Source organism: Triticum dicoccoides, chromosome 6B (genome assembly GCF_002162155.2).
Source record: "Triticum dicoccoides isolate Atlit2015 ecotype Zavitan chromosome 6B, WEW_v2.0, whole genome shotgun sequence".
Lineage (NCBI taxonomy): Eukaryota > Viridiplantae > Streptophyta > Magnoliopsida > Poales > Poaceae > Triticum > Triticum dicoccoides.
In genome coordinates this window covers 513,644,686-513,669,380 of record NC_041391.1, presented here as the reverse complement: position 1 = coordinate 513,669,380, position 24,695 = coordinate 513,644,686, and positions in this window count along the sequence as shown.

Below are 24,695 nucleotides of genomic sequence, written 5' to 3'. Positions count from 1 at the left end.
AATACTAAGAACTTTTCTGCTTATTCACATGAGTATCATTCATCTCCTGCAAGGCTATTTGCTAGGGCTCCAAAGCCGAAATTCTCAGATGCTGCACTTAGACTCATTGCTTCTAAGCCACCCCTAAAGATGTGGGTGGTGAAGAAAAATTAACTCTCTTTTGCAGAACATGGTCTCCAGCCAACAATCAAAGGCGTCCGATATTATTGATGGGGACCTAAAACACAAAGGGACGCATGATAAAATGACTTACTATGTATTCCACATATGAATCACTTACCTGTCATACTGTGTTGTGATAATCCACATGTGCATCAAATGCTTATGCTTCACAACATACCTTGTGAAGCCTATCCTCCTAACTGCACTGTAGGGCATGTCACCAAAAGCTTCAGAATGGATTATTGACAGTGGATGCACTAATCATATGACTGGTGATCGAAGTCTTCTCATGGACTCAACCTTACGTCCATCTGACAAGAGTCAAATCACATTTGCTGACACTGGTAAAGGCAAGGTATTGGGTCTAGGTAGAGTTGCAATCTCAAAGGATCAACACATGGATAAAGTGATGCTTGTTGAATCCCTTGGATTCAACTGAATGGCTATCTCAATGCTTTGTGACTTAAACATGATTGTGATATTTGGAAAATATCATTGCCTTGTACTAATGGAATCTGACAAGTCTCTAGTCTTTGAAGGGTATAGGAATGGTGATCTATACATGGTAGATTTCTCAGCAGGTCAATAGCTTGTCGTATGTCTTCTCGCAAAAGCTTCAGAATGCTGACTCTGGCATCGAAGGCTGGGGCACGCTGGCTTGAGGAACTTGCACACTCTCGTCAAGAAGAAGCATGTCATAGGCATCGAAGGTGTCAAGTTCAAGAAAGATCATTTCTGTGGTGCTTGCGAAGCTGGGAAGATGACAAGGGCCAAGTATCCCTCGAAGACAATCATGACAACATCTCAACCCTTCGAGCTGCTACACATGGACTTATTTGGACCTACTCACTACTCCACCCTCACAACAATGGCGTGTCTCTATGGCTTCGTCATTGTTGATGACTACTCAAGATATACATGGGTGCACATAATTCTCTACAAGACTGAAGTACAAGATGTCTTCAGATGATTCGCCAATCGAGCAATGAACAATTATGGCGTCAAGATCAAGCATATCAGAAGTGATAACGGCACTGAATTCAAGAACACCGGCCTTGATCTTTATCTGGATACAATGGGAATCACTCATGAATTTTCTGCTCCTTACACACCTCAGCAAAATGGCATTGTTGAGCGCAAGAACAGAACCCTCATTGAGATGGCTCGAACAATGCTTGACGAGTACAAGACATCAAGAAAATTCTGGCCTGAAGCAATTGATACTGCATGTCACATCATCAACCGTGTTTACATCCACAAGCTTCTGGGCAAAACATCCTATGAGCTCCTTACTGGCAAGAAGCCAAATGTCAGCTACTTCAGAGTCTTTGGTGCTAGGTGCTGGATCAAGGATCCCCATCACAAGTCAAAATTTGAACCCAAAGCTCATGAAGGCTTCATGCTTGGCTATGGAAAGGATTTGCACTCTTACAGAGTGTTCAACCTCTTCCACTACAAAATCGTTGAAACAGTGGATGTGCGATTTGATGAAACCAATGGTTCACAACGAGAGCTCCTGCCAAACACGCTTGATGAAGCTCCTTCCAGTGAATCAATCAAGCTGATGGGAACTGGTGAGATCATGCCCTCTGAAGCACAGCCTGAAGAGGAACTTATCATTCCTGCACCAAACCAACCTGAAGACAATGCTCAGACCGAAGACAATACTTCCAATGATGACAATGATCAGCATGAGCAAGGTCTTCGAACTGTTCATCCTCGTGTTGCAAATGAAGTACAAATTGAGAAGATAATTGATAGCATCAACACACCTGGTCCTCTTACTCGATCAAGAGCAACACAGTTAGCAAATTTTTGTGGGCATTTTTCATTTGTATCAATATTTGAACCCAAGAAAGTTGCTGAAGCCTTTATGGAACCTAAATGGATTCAAGCCATGCAAGAAGAACTTCAACAGTTCAAGCTGAATAATGTTTGGGAACTGGTCAAGCGCCCTGACCCTCGCAAGCATAACATAATTGGCACAAAATGGATATATCGGAACAAACAAGATGAGCATGGTCAAGTCGTCAGAAACAAAGCACGTCTCGTGGCTCAAGGATATACTCAAGTTGAAGGAATTGACTTCGATGAAACATTTGCTCCTGTTGCTAGGCTTGAAGCTATTTGCATACTGCTAGCCTATGCTAATCATCACAACATCTTGCTATATCAAATGGATGTGAAAAGTGCATTTCTCAATGGCAAGACTGAAGAAGAAGTGTATGTCGCACAACCACCTGGCTTTGAAGATCCAAAACATCCTGATATGGTGTACAAGCAAAACAAAGCACTGTATGGCCTCAAACAAGCTCATCATGCCTGGTATGATACAATCAAAGACTTCCTGAAGAGCAAAGGCTTCAAACCAGGATCCCTCGATCCCACACTCTTCACGAAGACATATGATGGTGAACTGTTTGTGTGCCAAATATATGTGGATGACATAATCTTCGGCTGCACCAACCAGAAGTACAGTGATGAGTTTGGGTACATGGTGCAAGAGAAATATCAAATGTCGATGATGGGTGAGCTGAAGTTCTTCCTTGGTCTTCAAATTCATCAGCAACGAAATGGCATCTTCATATCTCAAGAAAAATACCTCAAAGATTGTCTGAAGAAGTTTGGAATGGAAGACTGCAAAGGCTACACGACGCCAATGCCAGCCAAACACCATCTTGGTCCCAGCGACAATGGTAAAGAGTTCGATCAAAAGGTATACCGCTCCATGATTGGTTCTTTGCTTTATTTATGTGCATCTAGGCCAGATATTATGCTTAGTGTTTGCATGTGTGCTCAATTCCAAGCGGCACCAAAGGAATCGCATCACTTAGCTGTGAAGCGAATTCTTCGATATTTGGCTTACACCCCAACACTCGGATTATGGTATCCCAAGGGCTCAAAATTTTATTTGGTTGGATTCTCGGATGCTGATTATGCTGGTGACAAGGTGGATCGCAAGTCTACATCAGGAACATGTCATTTTCTTGGTCGATCACTTGTCTGTTGGTCTTCAAAGAAGCAAAACTGTGTATCACTCTCAACTGCTGAATCTGAATACATTGCTGTTGGATCCTGTTGTGCTCAGCTTCTATGGATGAAGCAAACTCTCAAGGATTATGGCATCAACCTGAAACAAGTACCTCTCTTCTGCGACAATGAAAGTGCCATCAAGATAGCCAACAATCCAGTCCAGCACTCGAAGACAAAGCACATTGAAATACGTCATCACTTTCTCAGAGATCATGTTATGAAGAAAGATATAGATATCATGCACGTCAACACTGAAGAGAAACTGGCAGATATCTTCACAAAGCCCTTGGATGAGAAAAGGTTTTGCAAGTTACGGTGTGAGCTAAATATCTTGGAATCCTCTAATGTCCTGTGATCAGGCACACATCCTAACAAGCATGTTGATGACTTATATGTGCAACACACGAAGTAAGGTATATCTTCAATCAATGAATATTTACACTCTGAGTGTGAATACATTAACATGGAATTTGACTTTGGAGCACCACGATAATTGTGCGCCATGTCTGGGTCTAATACTTCCTATACGGTGGGTAACGCCACCACCAACTTTCTCTGTTTGAAGTGTTTCACTCATGGCGTTATATTGCAATGACTTCGCATTTGGTTTGTCTTCGGTTTCTATTTATCTTCATGATTTTCTGCGCTATGATGAGTTGATTGCATATATATATATACTAGCGTTCTGTCCTCTACATCATTCACTTATAGCTATGTCTTCAAGTTGAATCTTTTGAACTAAGTGAATGTGATCGGACCCTAACCTCTCTATGCTTTCTATCTCAAACTCTATCTGTCCAAATCATATGCATTCTATTGAAACTGTCGAATGTCTTCTCTGCGTCCTAGTCAGCAGAAGACACAGAGACAAACATCAAGTCCTTTTAATTGACTTGTCTTTATTGTTGAAATCCAGAGAAGCCAGAACAACTCTCCGACATGCCTGGCGGGCGTGGGAACGTGGGACAACTCTATGTATGTTGCATGCTTGCCACGTGTCCCACGGATGTGAAAAGACAGGGGCACCTGCGTAATTGCGCTGTGCTGCACACCTACTTATAAATACGTGTCCCCTGCGGTCAAGAAAACCTTCTTTCACCTCTCCACCTCGTCAAAACCCTAGCACCACCGCTAGCTCTCGACGACGCCGACGACGAAGCGCTTAGCTGCCGCGACTTCCCGGACGCTGTCCTCACGCCGGCCGCGGACATCGTCCTCTCCGCCGTCGCCGTAGGTGTCCTCCATCGCCAAGTTAGGGCACGGTGGGCTGAACTGCTCGGTCTCCTATTCTTCCCATCTAGCAGTTCGTCGTGCGGTAATTATAACTCTATTTTTACCACCTTTTTGATCTTCATAGATTCATCCTACTTACCAAAAGTGGTTTCTACCTCCTCAATGTTAGATTTATTCTGTCTGCATCTCATAATGCCTAGTCTATTCACTTAGATTTCCTATCTAGTTTGATTCCTCACTTGTACTTATTCACGGATTGGTACAAATCTGGAACCAACTCACCACATATAAGTGAATGTCTTCGCATCATGAGGTCAATGTCTTGAAACTGATTTATCTTCAAAATCTTCTGAGAATGCATATGACCTCTTCCCCTTCCCTCGCATCTCTAATGTTGTCACAGGTACATGTCCGTGGGAGAATCCCTTGGTTCTCATAGTCTGCATTCGTTTACAGAATACTTACAGCATCATGTCATTTCTCCTGAAGCCAGTTCCTGCCTGACCAGCAAGCGGAAGCCTTTGAAGCCTTTGAACATATTGAAACCGTTCAGTTTGAAGTTCATGGCTACGGAGAAATATGTTAGGAAGGGTGGCAGACAGCGTCGTGGGGGAACTTCAATGGATCTGCCTGAGGATCTAGCAGAAATGTATAAAACAGATCCTGAAGAAGATTACAATCAGCGCAAGACTCGAATCCAATGGATTCGACGCTATTGGGCTGAACAGTGGTACAACTACAAGTTCGCCACCCAGGAGTACGCAGAGAAAAATGCTATCAAGAGCCCTTGGGGTGATATTCTCTATCGAGGCCTTCCCCCCAAGAACAAAGCTGAAGCCATTACGCAAGAATTCTATCCTTGCATGGTCCGTGGACCACAGCCTGAAGAAGCCGACCCAACATCATTGCTCTGGTGTCGTGACGACAATCTCTTCAAGCACAACCTCCAGTTTGCTAAGGCTTCGGCAAAGGAAAACAAGAAGTCATGGGGATTAGACTTCAATCCTGGCCCCTCTGCTCCCCGTGAGGATGGCACACGTGAAGCTGAAGAAAACAGAATTGGCCCCTTTGCAGACCTTGATGGTCTCATCTCCTACATCAAGGTACAAGGTGCCAAAGTGGATCATTCTGACAATGAGGCTGACAATACGGAATTGATTCTGATGAAGCCCCAGCTCCTCCTTCGAAGCCACAGAAGCAAAAGAAGCTAAAGGCTTCTAAATTAGCACCTCCAAAAGCTTTACGCGCGAAGCCTCTGGCCACTGCACCTCCTGAAGCCAGTGTGCAGACTGAACATCAATCCCGTATCTCCAAGAAGACGGAGAAGAAAAAGCAACTTGTCAGGCATACTGATCAAGCCTTGACTCCTGCCGCCATTCTGCGTGAAGATCCCATTGATCTATCCAGTGATGAAGATCTTGTAGATGATGCCCTTGAGCAATTGATCAAAAGCAAGGAAGAAGCAGAAATCTTCAACAACTTGCCTCTCTTTGATGTGGCCATCATCCACAATTTCATTGATGAGTGGTTTGACACCCCCAATGTCAGCTTTGAAGATTTACAGCTTCCCATTGGCCTCAGCGTCTCTTTCAATGGCGCCATTGCTTCTGAGCTGGATCTCGCTCAGCGAATCGTTGAGCTCAAGAACAAGATTGATTATGAGAAGGCTCAATTCAAGAAGCATGTGGCCAAGCTAAGTGTTCAAGATGTCCGAAACTTCAAGGTCATGCTGCATGAGCTTAAAGAAGCTTTTCTGAAGAAGCGCCAAGAAGCTCAAGGCTCTCGTGAGCGCATGAAGAGTTTGGCTGATAAGTGTGTGCTTGCCTACAATGAGGCTGAGAAGTGCAAGTCACTTGGCCATCCTGGCATTGACCCCAGGATGGCTGCAAAGAAAAAGAAGAAGCTTCCTGCTGACCAGCCTGCACCCTCAAGGCAAGAAGCCCCTCGCATTATCTTCCCAAGTAGCATGACTGGCTCGAAGCCAAAGGTCACCACAACCGCTTCAGAACAAAAGAAGACGAGGGCTGCCGAGGCTGAAGCCAGAAAGAGAAAGAATACTGAAGCCTTTGATGCTGCTCCCTCCAAGAAGAAGCGCAAGACCAAGAAAAATCGGGCTGCTCCCACAGAGCCTCTAGTTATTGAACCCATCTCAATGGTTCGACCTGCGTCTGAACATTAAGAAAGACAGATGATCGTTCATGAGCCTGCTCCCTCAGAGGCTCATGAAGCTGAAGATATTCCAACAGCTGAACCCACCCCTGCTGAAGACATTGGTCATGATGACAATGTAGCTGATGATGAAGTTCTTCCTCAGACCGAACATGACGTGGTATCATCGCCTGTTCATACGAACAGCAAACTCATCAGCATTGGTCGTCCACTGACGCCAATTGCTCAGGATGCATCGTGGGCTGATCACCCACAACTACAAGACTCCCCCAGTACTCCCCAACAACAACAACAAGCTACACCCCCCGTGCAATAAGAGGATGAAGACTTTCAGGCCCAGCCAACTCCATCTCCCAAGGCGTTGCCAGCATTTCGCAGGCTTCGCAAAGGACAAAGGCCTCAAGTCCCTCTGTCGAGCGTTCCAGAAGGAGAAGTGCAACGTTCACCTGTTGCACATCAAGTATTTTCTAAACCTGCTCCAACTGTGAATGTCTCCGAGTCTAAAGCACATACTGCTGAAGACATTCCGGCTGCATCAGCTGAAGAAAATCAAGAAGAAGTACGTGTATCTACTCCCCCAGCAATTGAAGAAGAAACAGTTCCTAATGTGAACATGCCTGTGCTCGACCCTCCTGTTCGTCAAGAGGAGGTTGACAATGTTGAGGCTGCCACCGCCAACGCCAATGAAGCCAATGACGTAGTCATGGATGACGCTAATGTGGAGCCTGCACCAACTAGTGTGCCTGAAGCAAGTGTGGCCACTGAACCTGAAACAACTGATGCTGCTGCACCTGAAGCCAATGAGACAATCGCTCCCGAAGCACCTGTTGTGCAGCCTGACGCCTCAACTGTTGCCCCTGCTCCTGTTCCGCCACCAAGGCCTCACACAATTGAGCAAGCATACAGTCATGGTCAGCTTACCACTGTCCGATGGCCCATTCTGGAGCCTCCGCCTACTGCCTCAGGACCTCAATTTGACTATCATATTGAGCATAGGCCTCAGGTCCAGAAGCCAAAGCCTAGGTTGCCAAGGTTTCCAGGTACGCAAACTCACCAGGGTCCTTCAATGCCAATGGCTTCAAAAGCCACAATACCTTTTTTGACAGTGCCAAGAACCCCTACTCCAAGCCAAGGATATCATCAGATCGGTTCTGGAGCTATCAGCAAAGAAGCTATTACTCATGCGTACTATATGATCAAGGGCGCATTTTCCCTCATATGCGCCTTGATACAGAAGCCATTGCTAGACTGCCGTGCTTACAAGAAGCACTTGATTGCTTTCGTGATGCTGGTCTGCTCCACTTTGTGATAGACAAAGAACATTGGAATGAAGAGCTATTGCTTCAATTCTATGCTACTCTACACATTCGCGGCTACAACAGAGACATCAAGACATGGGTTCTCGAGTGGATGACTGGAAATGTTCATCATGAAGCCAAAGCTATGGATATCATCGAGCTTACAGGGCTAGCCACTCCTGGAGAACTATATGAACCTGACTGTCTGCTACACCGCAATGCAGTAGAGAGTATCTTCCATAAGCCAGAACCCAATATGAGCCAGATGTTGAGCATGATGAAGCCCTTGCCATCTGACGCTGAATATCCAACAGATTTCTTTGTTGAAGACCTTGAGTATCTGCCTCACACCATATATCATATCATCAGGCGAACTCTATGGCCTGTCAAAGGACATTCATCAGCGGCCAAGCTTGAAGGAGCTATGAAGACTTTGGTCTTCTATATTCTCAATGGCATCAGCTTCAACACTCAAGAGTTCTTCATCAGGCAACTTGCTGCTTCCGGCTCTGACCTATCTGCTCTGAAGTTTTATGCTCCATGGGTCATGCGCCTCATCAAGAGACACTCATCTGTCAACTATCAGCCCTCTACTCGCAATCATATGATCTTTCTGCCAGAGGTTGATATGGCAGTTGAAGCTATATGCTTTGACCCTGCCAAGAGGCCTCTTTGTCTTCAGAATGCCGAGCACCAAAGCTTCACTCAGCCTATTGATGGTGTTCAAGCAGCGACACGAATCTATCCATTGGCTGGAAACACTCGTCTGCCTCATCGAGCACCCACTGAAGCCACTGAAAGCACCGTTGCACAAAGGCCTCGGAAGCGTTCTCACGTTCTCAATGACCGAGAACTTCTTGTGGCTCTTCATCAGAAACAGGATAAGCATCATTTCTGGCTCAAGAGACAGATGCAAAGCCTCTTTGTGGATGTCAATCGCATTCGCAACCTTGCCACCAAGAATGCCTTTGTTGCTCATGAAACTTGCCGGCGATCATGGAAGAGTTTGACCCTGCTCAGTGCTGAAGCTGATCTTCAAGACGATGGCTTCAATGAAAGATTCCAGTTTGACTCCACTCGTCCACGGACTGCTGTCCTACATCGTACTCCATCTCTTGAAGACTCTGAATATTCTTCCTCCACGGCAACGGTAAATGCCAGAGTGATCGATGATGAAGATGATGCTACTTCACCACCTCCTACTACTGCGCGCATCGACACTGCACCAAGTTCATCTGCACCGCCACCCAACGACGACAACCCTGCTGCTTCACCTACTCATGTTGACGAGTAGATGCTCTATGTCTTCAAACCTTTTTGGTCCTTACTGACAAAAGGGGGAGAAGCGTATGAGTTGATAGTCTTCAAGCGGGTTCATATGGGCGGTTGCATTATATTTTGCTGCGTGCTTACAACTCTTGCCTTTTGAAACATTTGGTTCTCTGAGTTGTAACACCTCAACTTGATGGTCGTCTGCTACTTATTTGCTTCACTGTGATGCGATGATAAATTCTGCATGTGCGATGATAACTTCCGCACTTAGATCATTCTGCAGACGTCCATTTTTCATTATGCATGTCATTCTATTTGCTATATCATTTCATGCATGATGAATTATCTTCGTAAGTTGAAGTGGATCTCCACAAGTACAACCTGCCATGTGCATTTGCATTCCAAAAGCAAATTACTTATATGCACATCTTCAGGGGGAGCCCTTGCTACTTATGAAGATAATTCTCTATCCTTTACAATTTCACATACTTTATCCCCGTTGAAAACTTTAACCAGTTTGTCATCAATCACCAAAAAGGGGGAGATTGTAAGTGCATCTAGTGCCACCCCTAGTTGGTTTTGGAGTATTGACGACAAAGTTGGTTGAGGGACTAATGTGTTTGTGAGAATTGCAGGATAACGCAGGTAGTGTCCCTCATTGATTCGGTTTACCTACCGGAGATGACCCCTAAAAATGTATGAAGACATTTAATACAATGGTGGTATGAGAAGATATTCATATTGAAGACTATGACATGAGAAGAAATTACGTGAAGACTATGGAGCGCGAAGACTATGTGGATTCGTTGCTTCCTTTTCTTCTTTGTTGAGTCATAGGAACCACCGTACTGTTAAGTGGGGTCCAAGTGAACTAAGTCATAGTGACTAAAGTGATGCTCAACTCAAATCCTATGTCTTCGAGCGAAGACAATGAGAGCAAACCTTATCCAGAGCTGGATGAGTCAGCTTTGCTTGTAACCCAAGTAAAGTTGCCGCGTGTGTTTGAAATCTGACCGTTGGAACACGTGTCAGTTCCTTAGTGACCCAGGGTCCTTTTGGACAAATCAGGTCGCCTAGTGGCTATAAATAGCCCACCCCCTACACCATAAATTGGTGGCTGCTCAGAGTTTGTACACGGCTTTTGTCGTTTGAGAGCAAGCCACCTCGAAGCATTTGAGAGAGAAAAATCCTTGCGAGGACAAAGCCCAAACACCCAGAGCCAAAGAGTGTTAGGCATCACTGAAGTCTTTCTGTCTGTGTGACCTGAACACTTATTACACTTGAGGACTGTGAATCCTCCAGCCGGTTAGGCGTCGCGTTCTGAGCATCCAAGAGTCATTGTGGATTGCCGGGTGAACGAAGTCTGTGAAGGTTCGGAAGTCTACCTTGAAGACTTACCAGAGTGATTGGGCGAGGACTAAGTGTCCTTAGCTCAAGGGGAATAAGGTGAAGACACGGTCTTCTGAGTTGAATCTCAGCCTCCCTAACCAGACGTACAGTTGTCACAGCAACTGGAACTGGTCCAACAAATCCTGTGTCTTCAACAAGCAACTGGTTTTATCTCTTCCCTCCTTTACTTTGAGTTTGTCTTCATGAAGTCATTGCTTATCTGTCCTATCTGATTGACTTCATTGCTTGACTACTATTATTGATTGGCTTCATACTATCTTCCATCCTGGTCCTACTACCTAGCTGCTATTAGTCTTCATACGTTAACGCTATTGCATGCTTGACTATGGCTTGCTTGTTGTAGTTTATCTTCCGCTGCATATCAATTAGGTTATTTCTATTGTTTGTCTTCGAAACTTCCACGTTTTGTAGACTTTGATAAAAATCTCCTATTCACCCCCCTCTAGTCGATAACTAGCACTTTCAGTCGCACTTTTGCCCTATGCAACAAGTACGCGACTCTATCACCTTCCTTACCCAGTTTCTTTTGTTTCGCCCTTTTTGCACCTGTTTGTTTGCACTTGCACTATAGAACCCCCTTTAGGCATTCCCCTCCTCTATGATACATCTCCCTCTCATCTCTCTCTCCTCAACTGAAGACTGACAAGATAAGCTACACCAAGGATTTTGCCTCGGCAACCAACTAGCAATGAAGACTTCTGCTACGATCTCCACGACCAAGTGCAACCCTGTAGAATTATGTTTAACCCTCCAGACCAGACACCCATCCCTAGACCCTTCAAAACTTCAGGATATACCCCAGAACGGTCCTTAACCATGAGGTTAACCTGCAGAATTGCAAGAGAACCCGTTAAGCCCCCGTAACCTTGCTTATCAATGGGTTCGTTATGGAACTAGTGGACATAGTGAACAAGCACATTATCATCCTAAGATAGCACCAAAACTGACAATGCCATAGGGAAGACCAATTTGAGGATATAGGAACAGAGGACAAATGACTTGATGAGTTTATATCAGTGACCTTGAGGAATTATTTGAGACTCTTCGGAGGATTATAAGGCTTTCATGTTGGTAGATGGACTTGGTGGGATCATGATTATAGAGTAGCATAGCTTTCATTGCCCCTGAGTAAATTGGATTTAGTAGGACAATTATGATCGCAAGCTGAAATTCTCGGATGTATAAGGATTTGACTTAGCCAGTGGATATGGATAGGAGATAGTTGATATTACGATAATAACTTGGGGAAAAGTGAAGAAACTCGTTGGACATGAGATTTGGATTTAAGTAGGTGATTCTAGCTGAATATAGATGATGATGTATGTCTACATGGTTCGGAGTAAATTGGATTTAGACTGATGATCTCGATCACGATACCATGTTCTCGGTGGACAATAAACTAAGAGATTGGATTAATTGTCAGAGTTGATTTAGGGATCTATATAAGCCTGAGGTTGGAAGTTACTTGACCCCAAAGATGGGAATTGGTGGACTGACTATAGTAAATATAGCTCTTTCAAGTACTTGGGGATTATAATACATTAAAAGATCGTATGGAACACCATGGACATTGGATTTGTAGAATTAATGGATTAGGTAGTTGGTGATGGAAGTTAATGAACTGTTGGGGTTGATTCATAGGAAGGAAACAGGATCTTGGAGTGGCTTACGACGTGTTTCCTTAGGATAGAGGTGATTTATCTTAGACCTTGGAAGAATAGGCTGAGCACTTGGATTGTCACGTTCAAGCTTAGCAGCTTATATGTTCTACCCATGGATTTTTAGGGGTAGACATACATATGAGTTTGGGGGTTGTAGACATATATTATTTTGTTAGACCTCCTCTTGGGAGCCATTAGGACTTGAATCACATGAGTGATGATTGGAGTTGACCTATGCAAAATGATGCTATCAGTGATATGATGTGATTTGTTTAAAGGACTAGATAGACTATTGGCATCTCAGAAACCGTGCTTAAAGATAAGGTGATAAATGTTCACTCGCACACTGGAATCCTTGAAACCCTTAAGCCCTACCAAGACACAACCCGATTGGATCATGACCTTGGGGTCTTGACTCTAGATCGAGACCACCTTGGCCCACACTCAACAAGACCACCACTAATTCCCCAGCCTACTTTATGTACCCCGTGAACAAAGTCTTCATGGAGTGCTTAGACAAGATAGTTGTCATCATCATTTGGTGACCTACTTGTCCACCCGAAGACGGAAGAAGAGCCATTCAGCTAGTCCAGGAACATTTGAAGACCGCCATGCCAAGGAGGAAGAACTACCACCATCATCAAGAAGAAAACATCCGCGTCGAAGACCAGGTGTATCTGCAAGCCACTCCTCTCTAAGGAACCAAGCATTTCCGTGATAAGGGGACCCACACCAAGATTTAACAACCCCCTCTGAGATCACTACGAGACGAAGAGAAGACAGTTACTAGCTGGAGTTGCCACCTGAGTTACCATTGATGTGCACAACGCTTTCCATGCATCACAACCCCGGAAGTGTTTCCAACTTCCTAGCTAGCCCGAGCACTAATATGGACATTGGCCACCGAGCCATCGACCCTAGCCCAATCTAACCTACCGCGAGCTACCCATTAGCAACCTGGATCAAGAAGAGTGTCATACATGAAGCCACACCATCAAGTACTTCAAGCTCAATGGAGCACTACATGGAAGCAGAAGCAACATGACGACTTGAAGACTACCCCAGATCCAAGTTTCTGTATCCCTTTCCGCGCCTAGTATGGGAATCTCGGGGACGAGATTCTTGTAAGGGGGGTAGGTCTGTCACACCCTGATTTTCATGGCACTACACTTAAGCTAACAATCATGATAAAATGTGGTTTGACAAAAACTTTTGAGTGTTTTGGACCTTGCCTTGATTGGTTTTTGTCTGTTGTTTGCAAGTGCTCTAAAAATAAAATAAACCCTCCAACTCTTATACTCCCTTCCCCTTGATCCAAAAAACCTTTCGCAATGATCATGCCATGTGTATAGAGCAACATAGTATTTTCTTACAAAAATAATTTGGCCAAATAGTATTTTCAAAAATTAGTTTTTCAAAAAACCCTGAGTTGAGGTTTGCACTACAAGTACTTGACTTGGGGTGTGAAAAATCATTAAAAAGGTATATTTGAATCCTATTAGATGTAGGACTCCCATAAACCACAAAAATATAATTTTAAAAGTTATTTTCCTATTTTATTTAAAAGCCTTTTCTTAAGGCCAGAAATGGTCTTTAATAGGGAAAAATTATTTTTAATGCTTTAAAAATATTTTTGAAAATTTAGGGAAACTCAGTGGACATATATTATCCATATATAAGAGTTTCAACACATGTTCATGTTCAAAATATTGGTCAAACCCCTCAAAAACCCTTTCTGGATATTTCAAGCTTTTGAAATATTTACAAAGGCAATATTCTCCAAAAATTCCAAGAAAATTCTAGCATGTCACATATGACATATTAGATGATCTTGCCAAGTCTAATGACTTGGAGAACAATATAACATCATCAAATCCCCTCAAAACCATTTCTGTCCATTTTGAAGTTTGAGCAACTTTACATTGCCAAGTTTCTCCTTTTGATCTAAACTTTTGTGGACATGTTCATGACCTCTAATTATGACACTACACCAAGTAGTGCATCAAGGAGAATAGATTTGCATGACTAAATCTTGGAAAATCCATTTATGTTCATTTCTAGGGTTCACAAAAGTTGCATTGGCAACTTTGCCCAAATAAGCTCCAAATTGGTGGAAGGCCCTAATTATATGTGTCATTTCACCCTATGGAGTCTCATGGCAGATGGAAATCATCTACTTGCCCAAACCATCATCAAACACCTTCTGCCACTTTACCAAAATCCCATTTTTGACCTCTTCCACTAGTCTCCATGGGCTCTACTTTTTACCACAACCTCTCCTAGTCCCCCTCTAGCACCTGGACGCTTTTATGCGCAAGGAAGCAATGATGGAGGGGGAAAGAACTCCACTTTTCTACTTTCGGCAGCAGCATTTCCACTCTCTCTCAACTCCCTCTCCCCTCCAGTGGATCCCTAGGGCATCCAATGCCATTTCCGCATTGTTTACTCCCCCTTGCAGCTGCCAGACACAGGTGAGCGCGTGAGGACGCGAGAAAAAGCCGCGAGTGTCGGCCATTTGCGCGCTCTGGAGCATGTCAGCGTGCTCCCGACCGTTGATGCCGCGTCCCCCGACCACCTCGAGACTCTCCCTCGCGCCAGTCGAGGTGCCTCGACGTTCGCAACATGCCACCGTGCTGTCCCCCTCCTTTCCCTCTCTCTCTCACCCCCTGAGGCGCGCGCTAGACGCCGCCCAGCTCGGCCAATGCATGCGCCCACGACAGGGACCCCCTCGAGCTCACCCCACTCCTCCTCTCTCTTTCCGGCGCCCTAGACCAACCCCACGAGCGCCCCAGACACGCCCACGCGCGCCCCCGTGGCCTCCAGCAATGGCTAGAAGCTCGCCGGCGCACGAGCCACGGTGCACCTCGCCCCCTTCTATTTAAGGCCACCCCGAGCCTCCTATCTACTCCTTTGCCTCTCTCTCCCTCCCGTTCACCCCCTGGACCAACCCACTTCCCTCCTTGTGCCCTCCTTGCATCTCCATGGCCGGAGCAATGCCGCCGGCCTCCGCCTAAATTCGCGCCACTGAGAGCCCCTCCTGCGGCCTTTTTGTTCCAAAGCAGCACCAGCACCACCGCCAACTCTCCCGGCACATCAGTCCTTCCTCCCCGTGCCTGCCTCGTCGTGCCCAAAACTCACCCCCGATCTCGTCCGCCGGCCAGCACCCTGCTCCACCCGGTGCCCCTGGGCGACCGTGCCACCCACGAATGGACGCGGCCGGGTCCCCTGAGCATGCCGGTGGGCAGAACGTCACCGGAGACGCCCTGTAGCACCGGCTACCGGCGTCGAGCGCCTCCTCTGCTTCCTGTCGCACCAGCGCGGGACGTGGAAGACGACCTGCTGCTGGGGCCCGCATGTCAGCGACCCAGCAGTCGGGCCCGTCCGTTTAAGTGGAGGCGTACTCCGCGAAGCCGCCTTCGACGTGGCCTCCCAGCGGGCGCGCGCAAGAGGCTAGGCCAGGCCCAGTGCGCTGCCCCGCTAAGTCTCGCCCAGTGCACGCTGCTGCCTCCCTAGATCCAGCCCATTTAGGTAAATTCCTTTTCCTTTTCTTTTTCTGTGGACTGGTAAAATCGATAGAATATTCATATTAAGTCCAAATTTGATGATTCCAATTTCTAGTGACTCTATAAATCATGATCTACCTGTTGGTGCAACATGCACATTTTTCCAGAGACTTGTTCTTCACAAACATTCATCAAAATCTTGTTTTTCCATTTCTGTAGTGAACTTTAGAAAATCACAGAGAGCCCATTTTTGATCCAAATTCCATGATTCAAATTCCTAGATGTTTATAAGTTCAAAACTTAGTTTATGAACATTTTTCTTAATACTTTCTGTGCCACATAATATAATGAGCCGTTTCTTCATATTTGTCAACTTTGCAAATTCATAGGAAATTCATTTGAACTCCAAATCCAGTGAAACCAACTCCTAGATGCTTCTAAAATCATGCTTTGTCAAATGGGTGCCTCTGCTCATTTTTGAAAATAATGTTTCTGTACACTTCTTGCAAATCCATTAATCCCTTGACTCCATCATATTGAAATGTTCAGAGATGTCCATTGATCAAATCCCAATGAAACCACTTTGGTCATCCCTCATATGACCAGAGGTATTCTAGAAAAGTCCAACTCACATTTTTAGAGCACTTTTATTTTTGCCTTGTTGTGTTGCTTATTATGATTGTTTCCGACGTTAGTTGACGAAGTAGACGGGGTACTTGGAGAAGGACCAGAAGACTTGAAGACTCTGAGGAACCAGGCAAGCAGCCCTTTGACCATGTCCATGAAACCCTTTTTATGCATGTCATATAGCACCATATTGTTGTTGCAACGGAATCATGATGAGGTGGTATCCACTTTGATGGTTTGCCACCGTACTTCCTCGTTGATACTTGCATTGTGCATAACCCTACCTTCTTATGAGGGTTATGACGGTGGGAGTAGATAGGATGTTGAAAGCACAAGTGCTCCCTAGGTGGTTTTGGTAATTAATGTCAACATATCTCTTGTTGGACTAACACTTTTATCTAGTATGTTTCAGATAAGTTCAACAATGGAGTGGCATGGACTAAAGGACGTGGGAACTCCTTCAAGATGCTAAGGACAAAGGATTGGCTCAAGCTTCAAGATCAAGACTCTTCATTTTATATTTTAGTGGTCCAAGATCACATTGAGTCTATAGGAAAGGCCAATACTATCAAGGAGGAATGAGGTGTTGCTTAATGAGCCTCTTGCTTCATGTGCTTAGTGATATGCTCCAAAACCCTCAGCTACTTTCCCTCTTCCACAAATGACCTAAACCTAAAGCCAAAATCGGTCACACCGATTCTTCCTATCCGGCGCCACCGATTCCAAGTCATAACCACTACCACAAACCCTAAGAAAATCGGTCTCACCGATAGGGATCTCGGTCTCACCGACATGGGATTGTAATCTCTCTGTGTATGTCCATTATCAAAATCGGTCTCACCGAGTTTGAGCAATCGGTACTACCGAGATTACAATGCAAACTCTCTGGAAAACTTATTACCAAAATCGGTCTCACCGAGTTTGAGTAATCGGTCCCACCGAGTTTGCCTGACCAACTCTCTGGAAAGCTTATTACCAAATCGGTCTCACCGAGTTTGTGTAATTGGTCCTACTTAGATTACATATGCCCTAACCCTAACCGAGTCGGTCTCACCGAGTTGCATTTCGATCCCACCGAAAACCCTAACGGTCACATTATTTGCTAAATCGGTCTGACCGAGTTTAACGATTCGGTCCCACCGAGTTTGGTAGATTGTGTGTAACGGTTAGATTTTGTGTGGAGGCTATATATACCCCTCCGCCTCCTCTTCATTCATGGAGAGAGCCATCAGAACGAACCTACACTTCCAACTTACCATTTCTGAGAGAGAACCACCTACTCATGTGTTGAGGCCAAGATATTCCATTCCTACCATATGAATCTTGATCTCTAGCCTTCCCAAGTTGCTTTCCACTCAAATCTTCTTTCCACCAGATCCAAAACCTATGAGAGAGAGTTGAGTGTTGGGGAGACTATCATTTGAAGCACAAGAGCAAGGAGTTCATCATCAACGCACCATTTGTTACTTCTTGGAGAGTGGTGTCTCCTAGATTGGCTAGGTGTCACTTGGGAGCCTCCGACAAGATTGTGGAGTTGAACCAAGGAGTTTGTAAGGGCAAGGAGATCGCCTACTTTGTGAAGATCTACCTCTAGTGAGGCAAGTCCTTCGTGGGCGATGGCCATGGTGGGATAGACAAGGTTGCTTCTTCGTGGACCCTTCGTGGGTGGAGCCCTCCGTGGACTCGCACAGCCGTTACCCTTCGTGGGTTGAAGTCTCCATCAACGTGGATGTACGATAGCACCACCTATCGGAACCACGCCAAAAACATCCGTGTCTCCAATTGCGTTTGAATACTCCAAACCCTTCCCTTTACTTTCTTGCAAGTTGCATGCTTTAATTTCCTTTGCTCATATACTCTTTGCATGCTTGCTTGATATGTATTGTGAATGTTGAGATTGTGCCTAAACTCCACTTAAACTTAAAGAAACTTAAAAACTGCAACTTTGGTACTTAGGGTCTAATCACCCCCCCTCTAGACACCTCTTCTCAAGGTCCTACAAGTGGTATCAGAGCTTTGGTCTCCATTGCTTTGGTTTAATCACCATTGGAGGAAGATGGATGAGTCTACTATTGGGAGTCTTAGACATAGAGTGCCTATTCTTGATGGAGAGTATTTTCATGAGTGGAAAAATGAGATGCTTGTTATTTTCAGTCAATATCATCTTAACAAGTACATTGCTAGCCCTTGTGCACCTTATGTTGATCCTATGCATCCTACCCATGATGAGTCAATTGACATGATTAGGAATCTTAGAACTGCCGAACTTAGCATTAGAGGATTGCCTAGAAATTTGATTGGATGTTTGCCTACCTTCAAGTGTGCCTACACCATATGAAAATTTCTTGAGGAACGATTTCCAAATTATTCCTTGAAAAATCTTGATGAAATTCTCCATAAGTCTATTGCCTTGAGTAAGATGAATACTAGTGATCCTATGTTTGGTGATCGTCTAGTTGAGCTTACAAACCTTATGCGTGCCAAAGGAAATGTTGGTATTATTAGTGATATTATTTCCGAAGCTATAAGAATTCATAAGCAAGATTATTGTCAAACTCATTCTAATGAATCACCCTCTCTAGGACTTGATCCACCACATGACGATGTTGAACATGGATACTATGATGAGCATGATGATAGTGACTTCGATCTTGATGATGCAATGAGACATTTTGGTCTTATGGCAAATCTTCGGGGATATATGTCAGGAGGAAAGGAATCGGTTCTTGATAGTGGATGTACCGATCACATGACCGGAGATAAAGACATGTTCCGTGAGCTTGCTGATAATGATAGTCCTTGAAAGTATGTCACCTTCGGTGACAACTCAAAGGGTAAGGTGGTTGGCCTCTGTAAGGTGGCCATATCACATGATAGCTCCATACAAAATGTCATGCTCGTTGAATCTCTTGGTTACAACTTACTTTCAGTATCTAGACTTGCTAATTTCGGTTTCAATGTTCTATTTACTGAAGTAGATCGCCAAGTGTTTCATCGAGATAATCATAAAATGGTCTTTACCGGTGTGCGTAGAGGTGATCTATACATTGTTGATTTCACTAAAAAGGCTCAACCTAAAACTTGCTTCATGGCTAAATCCTCGAAAGGTTGGTTATGGCATAGACGACTAGGTCATGTTGGTATGCGAAACCTTGACAAGCTTATTAAAGGAAATCATATCCTTGGAGTTAATGATATCATATTTGATAAGGATAGACTTTGCAGCGCTTGTCAGGTAGGTAAGCAGGTTGGAGGAAGGCGTCCCATGAAGAACATCATGACTACAAGGAGGCCACTCGAGCTACTTCACATGGATCTCTTTGGTCCCAACTCTTACAAGAGTCTCGGTGGAAATTCTTTTGGTCTAGTCATAGTTGATGATTTTTTAAGATTTACGTGGGTGTTCTTTCTCGATGATAAATCGCAGGTCCAAAAGATCTTCAAAAACTTCGCTAGGAAGGCCCAAAATCAATTTGATGTGAAGATCAAGAAGGTTCGCAGCAACAATGGAACGGAGTTCAAGAACGCAAATGTGGACACCTTTCTTGACGAATAAGGGATTTCACACGAGTTCTCGGCTACGTACACACCTCAACAAAACGGAGCTGTTGAGAGGAAGAACCGGACGCTCATCGAAATGGCTAGAACGATGCTTGATGAGTACAAGACGCCGAAGCACTTTTGGGCGGAAGCGGTTGAGACAGCTTGTCATGAAACAAATCGCTTGTATCTTCACAAGCTACTCGGCAAGATGGCATACGAGCTCCTCACTGGTAACAAACCCCAAGTTGGATACTTTCGAGTATTCGGCTCAAAGTGCTACATTCTTGATAAGCATCGTCACTCTAAATTTGCTCCTATGTCTCATGAAGGTTTCCTACTAGGTTATGGCTCAAACTCTCACACTTACCGTGTCTACAACAATTTCACCCGAAAGGTTGAAGAGACGGTAGATGTGAAGTTTGATGAATCTAACGGCTCGCAAGTAGAGCAATTGCCAATTGATGCAGGAGACAAAGATCCTTCGCAAGCAATTCAAGACTTGGCCATTGGCAAGGTTCATCCAACGGAGGTGAAGGAGAGTACCTCGTCCGTCCAAGTGGAAGCTTCAACTTCACAACAAGGTGAACCAAGAGTTGATACGGAAGCATCCACAAGCGGGACACACCAAGATGAAGAAAACGAGGAAGTGCATCAAGATGAACGTCAACGACCTCCTTCTCCACCACGACAAGAGAACGACAATGCCAACAATGAAGAAGGCCAAGAAGAAGAAGAACAAGATGAAGAAGATGTTCAACGAAGACCCAAGCAAAAGCTTTCACGAGTTCGAGCAAGAATTGCTAAAGATCATCCCGTCGAGCAAATCTACAATGACATTCAAACCGGGAGAATCACTCGCTCTAAAACTCGTCTAGCTAACTTTTGTGAAAACTATTCTTTCATCTCTAGCATTGAACCTATGAAGGTTGAAGAAGCATTGGAAGATCCGGATTGGATAAATGCTATGCATGAAGAGCTATATAACTTTGAGAGGAATCAAGTTTGGACATTGGTTGAGAAGCCTGACAACGACCACAACGTCATCGGTACAAAATGCGTGTTTCGCAACAAGCAAGATGAAGATGGACAAGTAGTTCGCAACAAAGCACGTCTCGTCGCCCAAGGCTACACACAAGTCGAAGGTATGGACTATGGTGAGACTTACGCCCCCGTTGCTAGACTTGGTCCATTTGCATCTTACTTGCCTATGCTAATCATCATGATATCACCTTGTACCAAATGGACATTAAAAGTGCTTTTCTAAATGGTGAAATAGAGGAGGAAGTTTATGTCAAGCAACCTCCCGGCTTTGTCAATCCTAAGAAACCCAATCATGTTTACAAACTTCACAAAGCTCTTTATGGACTTAAACAAGCTCCTAGAGCTTGGTATAAATGCTTGACCAAGTTTCTTATTGAAAAAGGCTTTGAAATTGGGAAAATTGATTTGACTCTTTTTACTAAAAGGGTTAATGGAGAACTATTTGTGTGCCAAATTTATGTTGATGATATCATATTTGGTTCAACTAACCCTCATTTTAGTGAAAAGTTTGGGAAGCTAATGTCGCAGAAGTTTGAGATGTCTATGATGAGTGAACTCAAATTCTTTCTTGAGTTGCAAGTCAAGCAAACTAAGGAAGGTACCTTTGTTTCTCAAACAAAGTACACCAAGGACTTATTCAAGAAGTTCAATATGCAAGAATGCAAAGGTATGTCTACCCATGCCTACTAGTGGACATAATGACTTGACCAAAGACGATGAACCGGTTGATCAAAAGGTTTATCGCTCTATGATCGGTTCATTGTTATATCTATGTGCTTCACGTCCCGATATCATGTTAAGTGTGTGCATGTGTGCACGATATCAAGCTGCCCCTAAGGAATGTCATCTTAAGGCCGTGAAAAGGATAGTGAGATACTTAATCCATACACCAAACTTTGGCATTTGGTATCCTAAGAGGGCTTCTTTCGATCTTGTTGGCTATTCCGACTCGGACTATGCCGGAGACAAGGTTGATAGAAAGTCCACTTCGGGTACTTGTCAATTTCTTGGTAGATCTCTTGTGTCTTGGTCCTCCAAGAAACAAAACTCGGTATCCTTGTCCACTGTCGAAGCTGAATATATTGCCGCTGGTTCATGTTGTGCTCAATTACTTTGGATGACCCAAACTCTTAAAGATTATGCGATATATGTGAGACATGTTCCATTGCTTTGTGACAATGAAAGTGCTATCAAAATTGGTCATAATCCTGTGCAACATTCTCGAACTAAGCATATTGAAGTTCGTCATCATTTCATTCGAGATCATGTTGCTAAGGGTGACATTGATCTTAAGCATGTTCGCACCAAAAAGCAATTAGCGGATATATTCATTGAACCTCTTGATGAGAAAGTGTTTTGCAGGTTAAGAGAGAATTGAACATCATCGATGCTTCAAACTTAGTAGAAACTCCATTGGATACATGCAAGACATGAGCTTATGACTAATCCTTGATATTTCTCTTATGATGAAAATCTTATGTCTTGGATATATTTGTATCTTGCATGTCATCTAACCCATGTAGGTACTTGGTGGAATCAAATTCCACGAGATTGTAATCTACTCATATCTTGAGCAATCTCTACATCACCAAGTCTCTACATTACGGTGGTTGAAGACAAGGAAGCACGAAAACTTCTTAAATATATCCTTTGACAAATTCTATGTTGAGCTTCACGATTGTCATTTTTGTATACACAAGTGCTCTTCCTTGCAAGAACTAACCCATGTAGGTAGATGGACTAAAATTCCAAGTGGTGCTCCAAATTCTTGATGAGCTACATCAACATTGAGCAACCCACACAAGTTCAACTACATGGACAACACCACCAACCAAGGTATGTTATTCCATCTTAGAGAAGCTTTACTCCAAGTCATGAGCTAAAGCAACTCGACAAGATGTGAATACATCAAGACGCTTAGACGAAAAATGGCAACCCCATTTTGAGCTTAAACGATGAGTATGACCTATGATCAAGTGATCTCACTTGACTCCTAAGTCAATATACTCTAACATAGGTGACTTTGTCGCCGACCATCTGTAGAAGAAGTTCTCTTGTGTTCTTTTCCGTGTTTTTGCATTTGTCTCATGCATATTTGTTTTCCCTTTCAAAAAAAAACTTCATCTAGATTTCTTTATTTTTGTTTGCTCTGCATTTTTCAGCATTCCAATTCATTGCACATCTTTCAGTAAATTCCTTGCAAATCTTTGTGAGATCTTACCAGTCTAGTGAGCTGAGGTGACAAGTGTTTTCTTTGCAATGAACTCGATTTCACCGATTTGTTATTTTCGGCCCAACCGAATCCTTTCGGTCCAGCCGGAGCAACTCAATCGGTGCCACCGATTTCATAACAGGAAAAACAGTTTGCCACATAATTCTGTGTTTCTTCTGATCCAGCTCCACTCAATGAATCTTGTCCTCTACAAGCATCACATTTTTATCATTGCTTTGTTCTTTGTCTCAAGGATCAAACCCATTCGACAGATTCCAGAAGACCCTTCTTGGAAATTGATGTCAAAGGGGGAGAGAGAGAACATCAAAGCTTATCATCTGAAGAGAGAGAGAGAGCATCAAAGCTTATCACCTTGTTGAGAGAGAGAGATATCATCTCCTAAAGGGGGAGAGAGACCTTCTAGGGAGAGAGACCCTCAAAGGGAAGAGAGAGATCTCAAGGGGGAGAGAATACTTAAGTAGAAAGTATTTCTAAAGGATCCCAGATGCTTGGTGTTCAAGAGGAGAGATGTCCACATGTCTTCTTGAGGGGAGAGACATGTTCATTTGATCTGTTGTGCTTATTTGCATTAGCATGCATCAGTTTTGATCGTCATTCATATCTATCAGCTCTGATCATCATTCATATCTTTCAGCTCTGTTTTTCTTTCAGCTCTGATTTTCTGTTCCCTATCTTCTCCCAGTATCCCATGTTAGATTCAGGGGGAGCAAGACATCTAAGGGAAAGAGATCATTTAAATTCATTGCATATGTTTACTCTTGGGGACATGTCTAATCCAATGTGGTACTTAGTACTCACTCTCTACATGTCATCCCAGTCTTGGTATTCTTGTGGTTTCTTCTGTTTGCTCTGGCTAGTAGAAGTATCTGTGTTATCTAACCTTGTTTACACAGGTTCATTTCATCCTAAGACAACTCAAGACTACAAGGTAAGTATATGCATCACAATCATGTGTATGAGGAATTCTTGCTGATGTACATATTGTTTGCAAGAAGGACTCATGAGCATGAAGGTATTTTCTTCAACATTCTTTGCTCTGATGCATATGGCCAAGATACATGTAACACATTGCCTGCTCTATCATGTTTATGCTATCACATGCTTCTTACATCCCATATTCACATGATTGCATACATGTAGGGGGAGCCTATGTATGTTACATGTCTTTCCAAAGCTTTACTTGCTATTCCTTATATCTTTATCTAAAGCTTTGATGTATGTTGTCATCAATTACCAAAAAGGGGGAGATTGAAAGCACAAGTGCTCCCTAGGTGGTTTTGGTAATTAATGTCAACATATCTCTTGTTGGACTAACACTTTTATCTAGTATGTTTCAGGTAAGTTCAACAATGGAGTGGCATGGACTAAAGGACGTGGGAACTCCTTCAAGATGCTAAGGACAAAGGATTGGCTCAAGCTTCAAGCTCAAGACTCTTCATTTTATATTTTAGTGGTCCAAGATCACATTGAGTCTATAGGAAAGGCCAATAATATCAAGGAGGGATGAGGT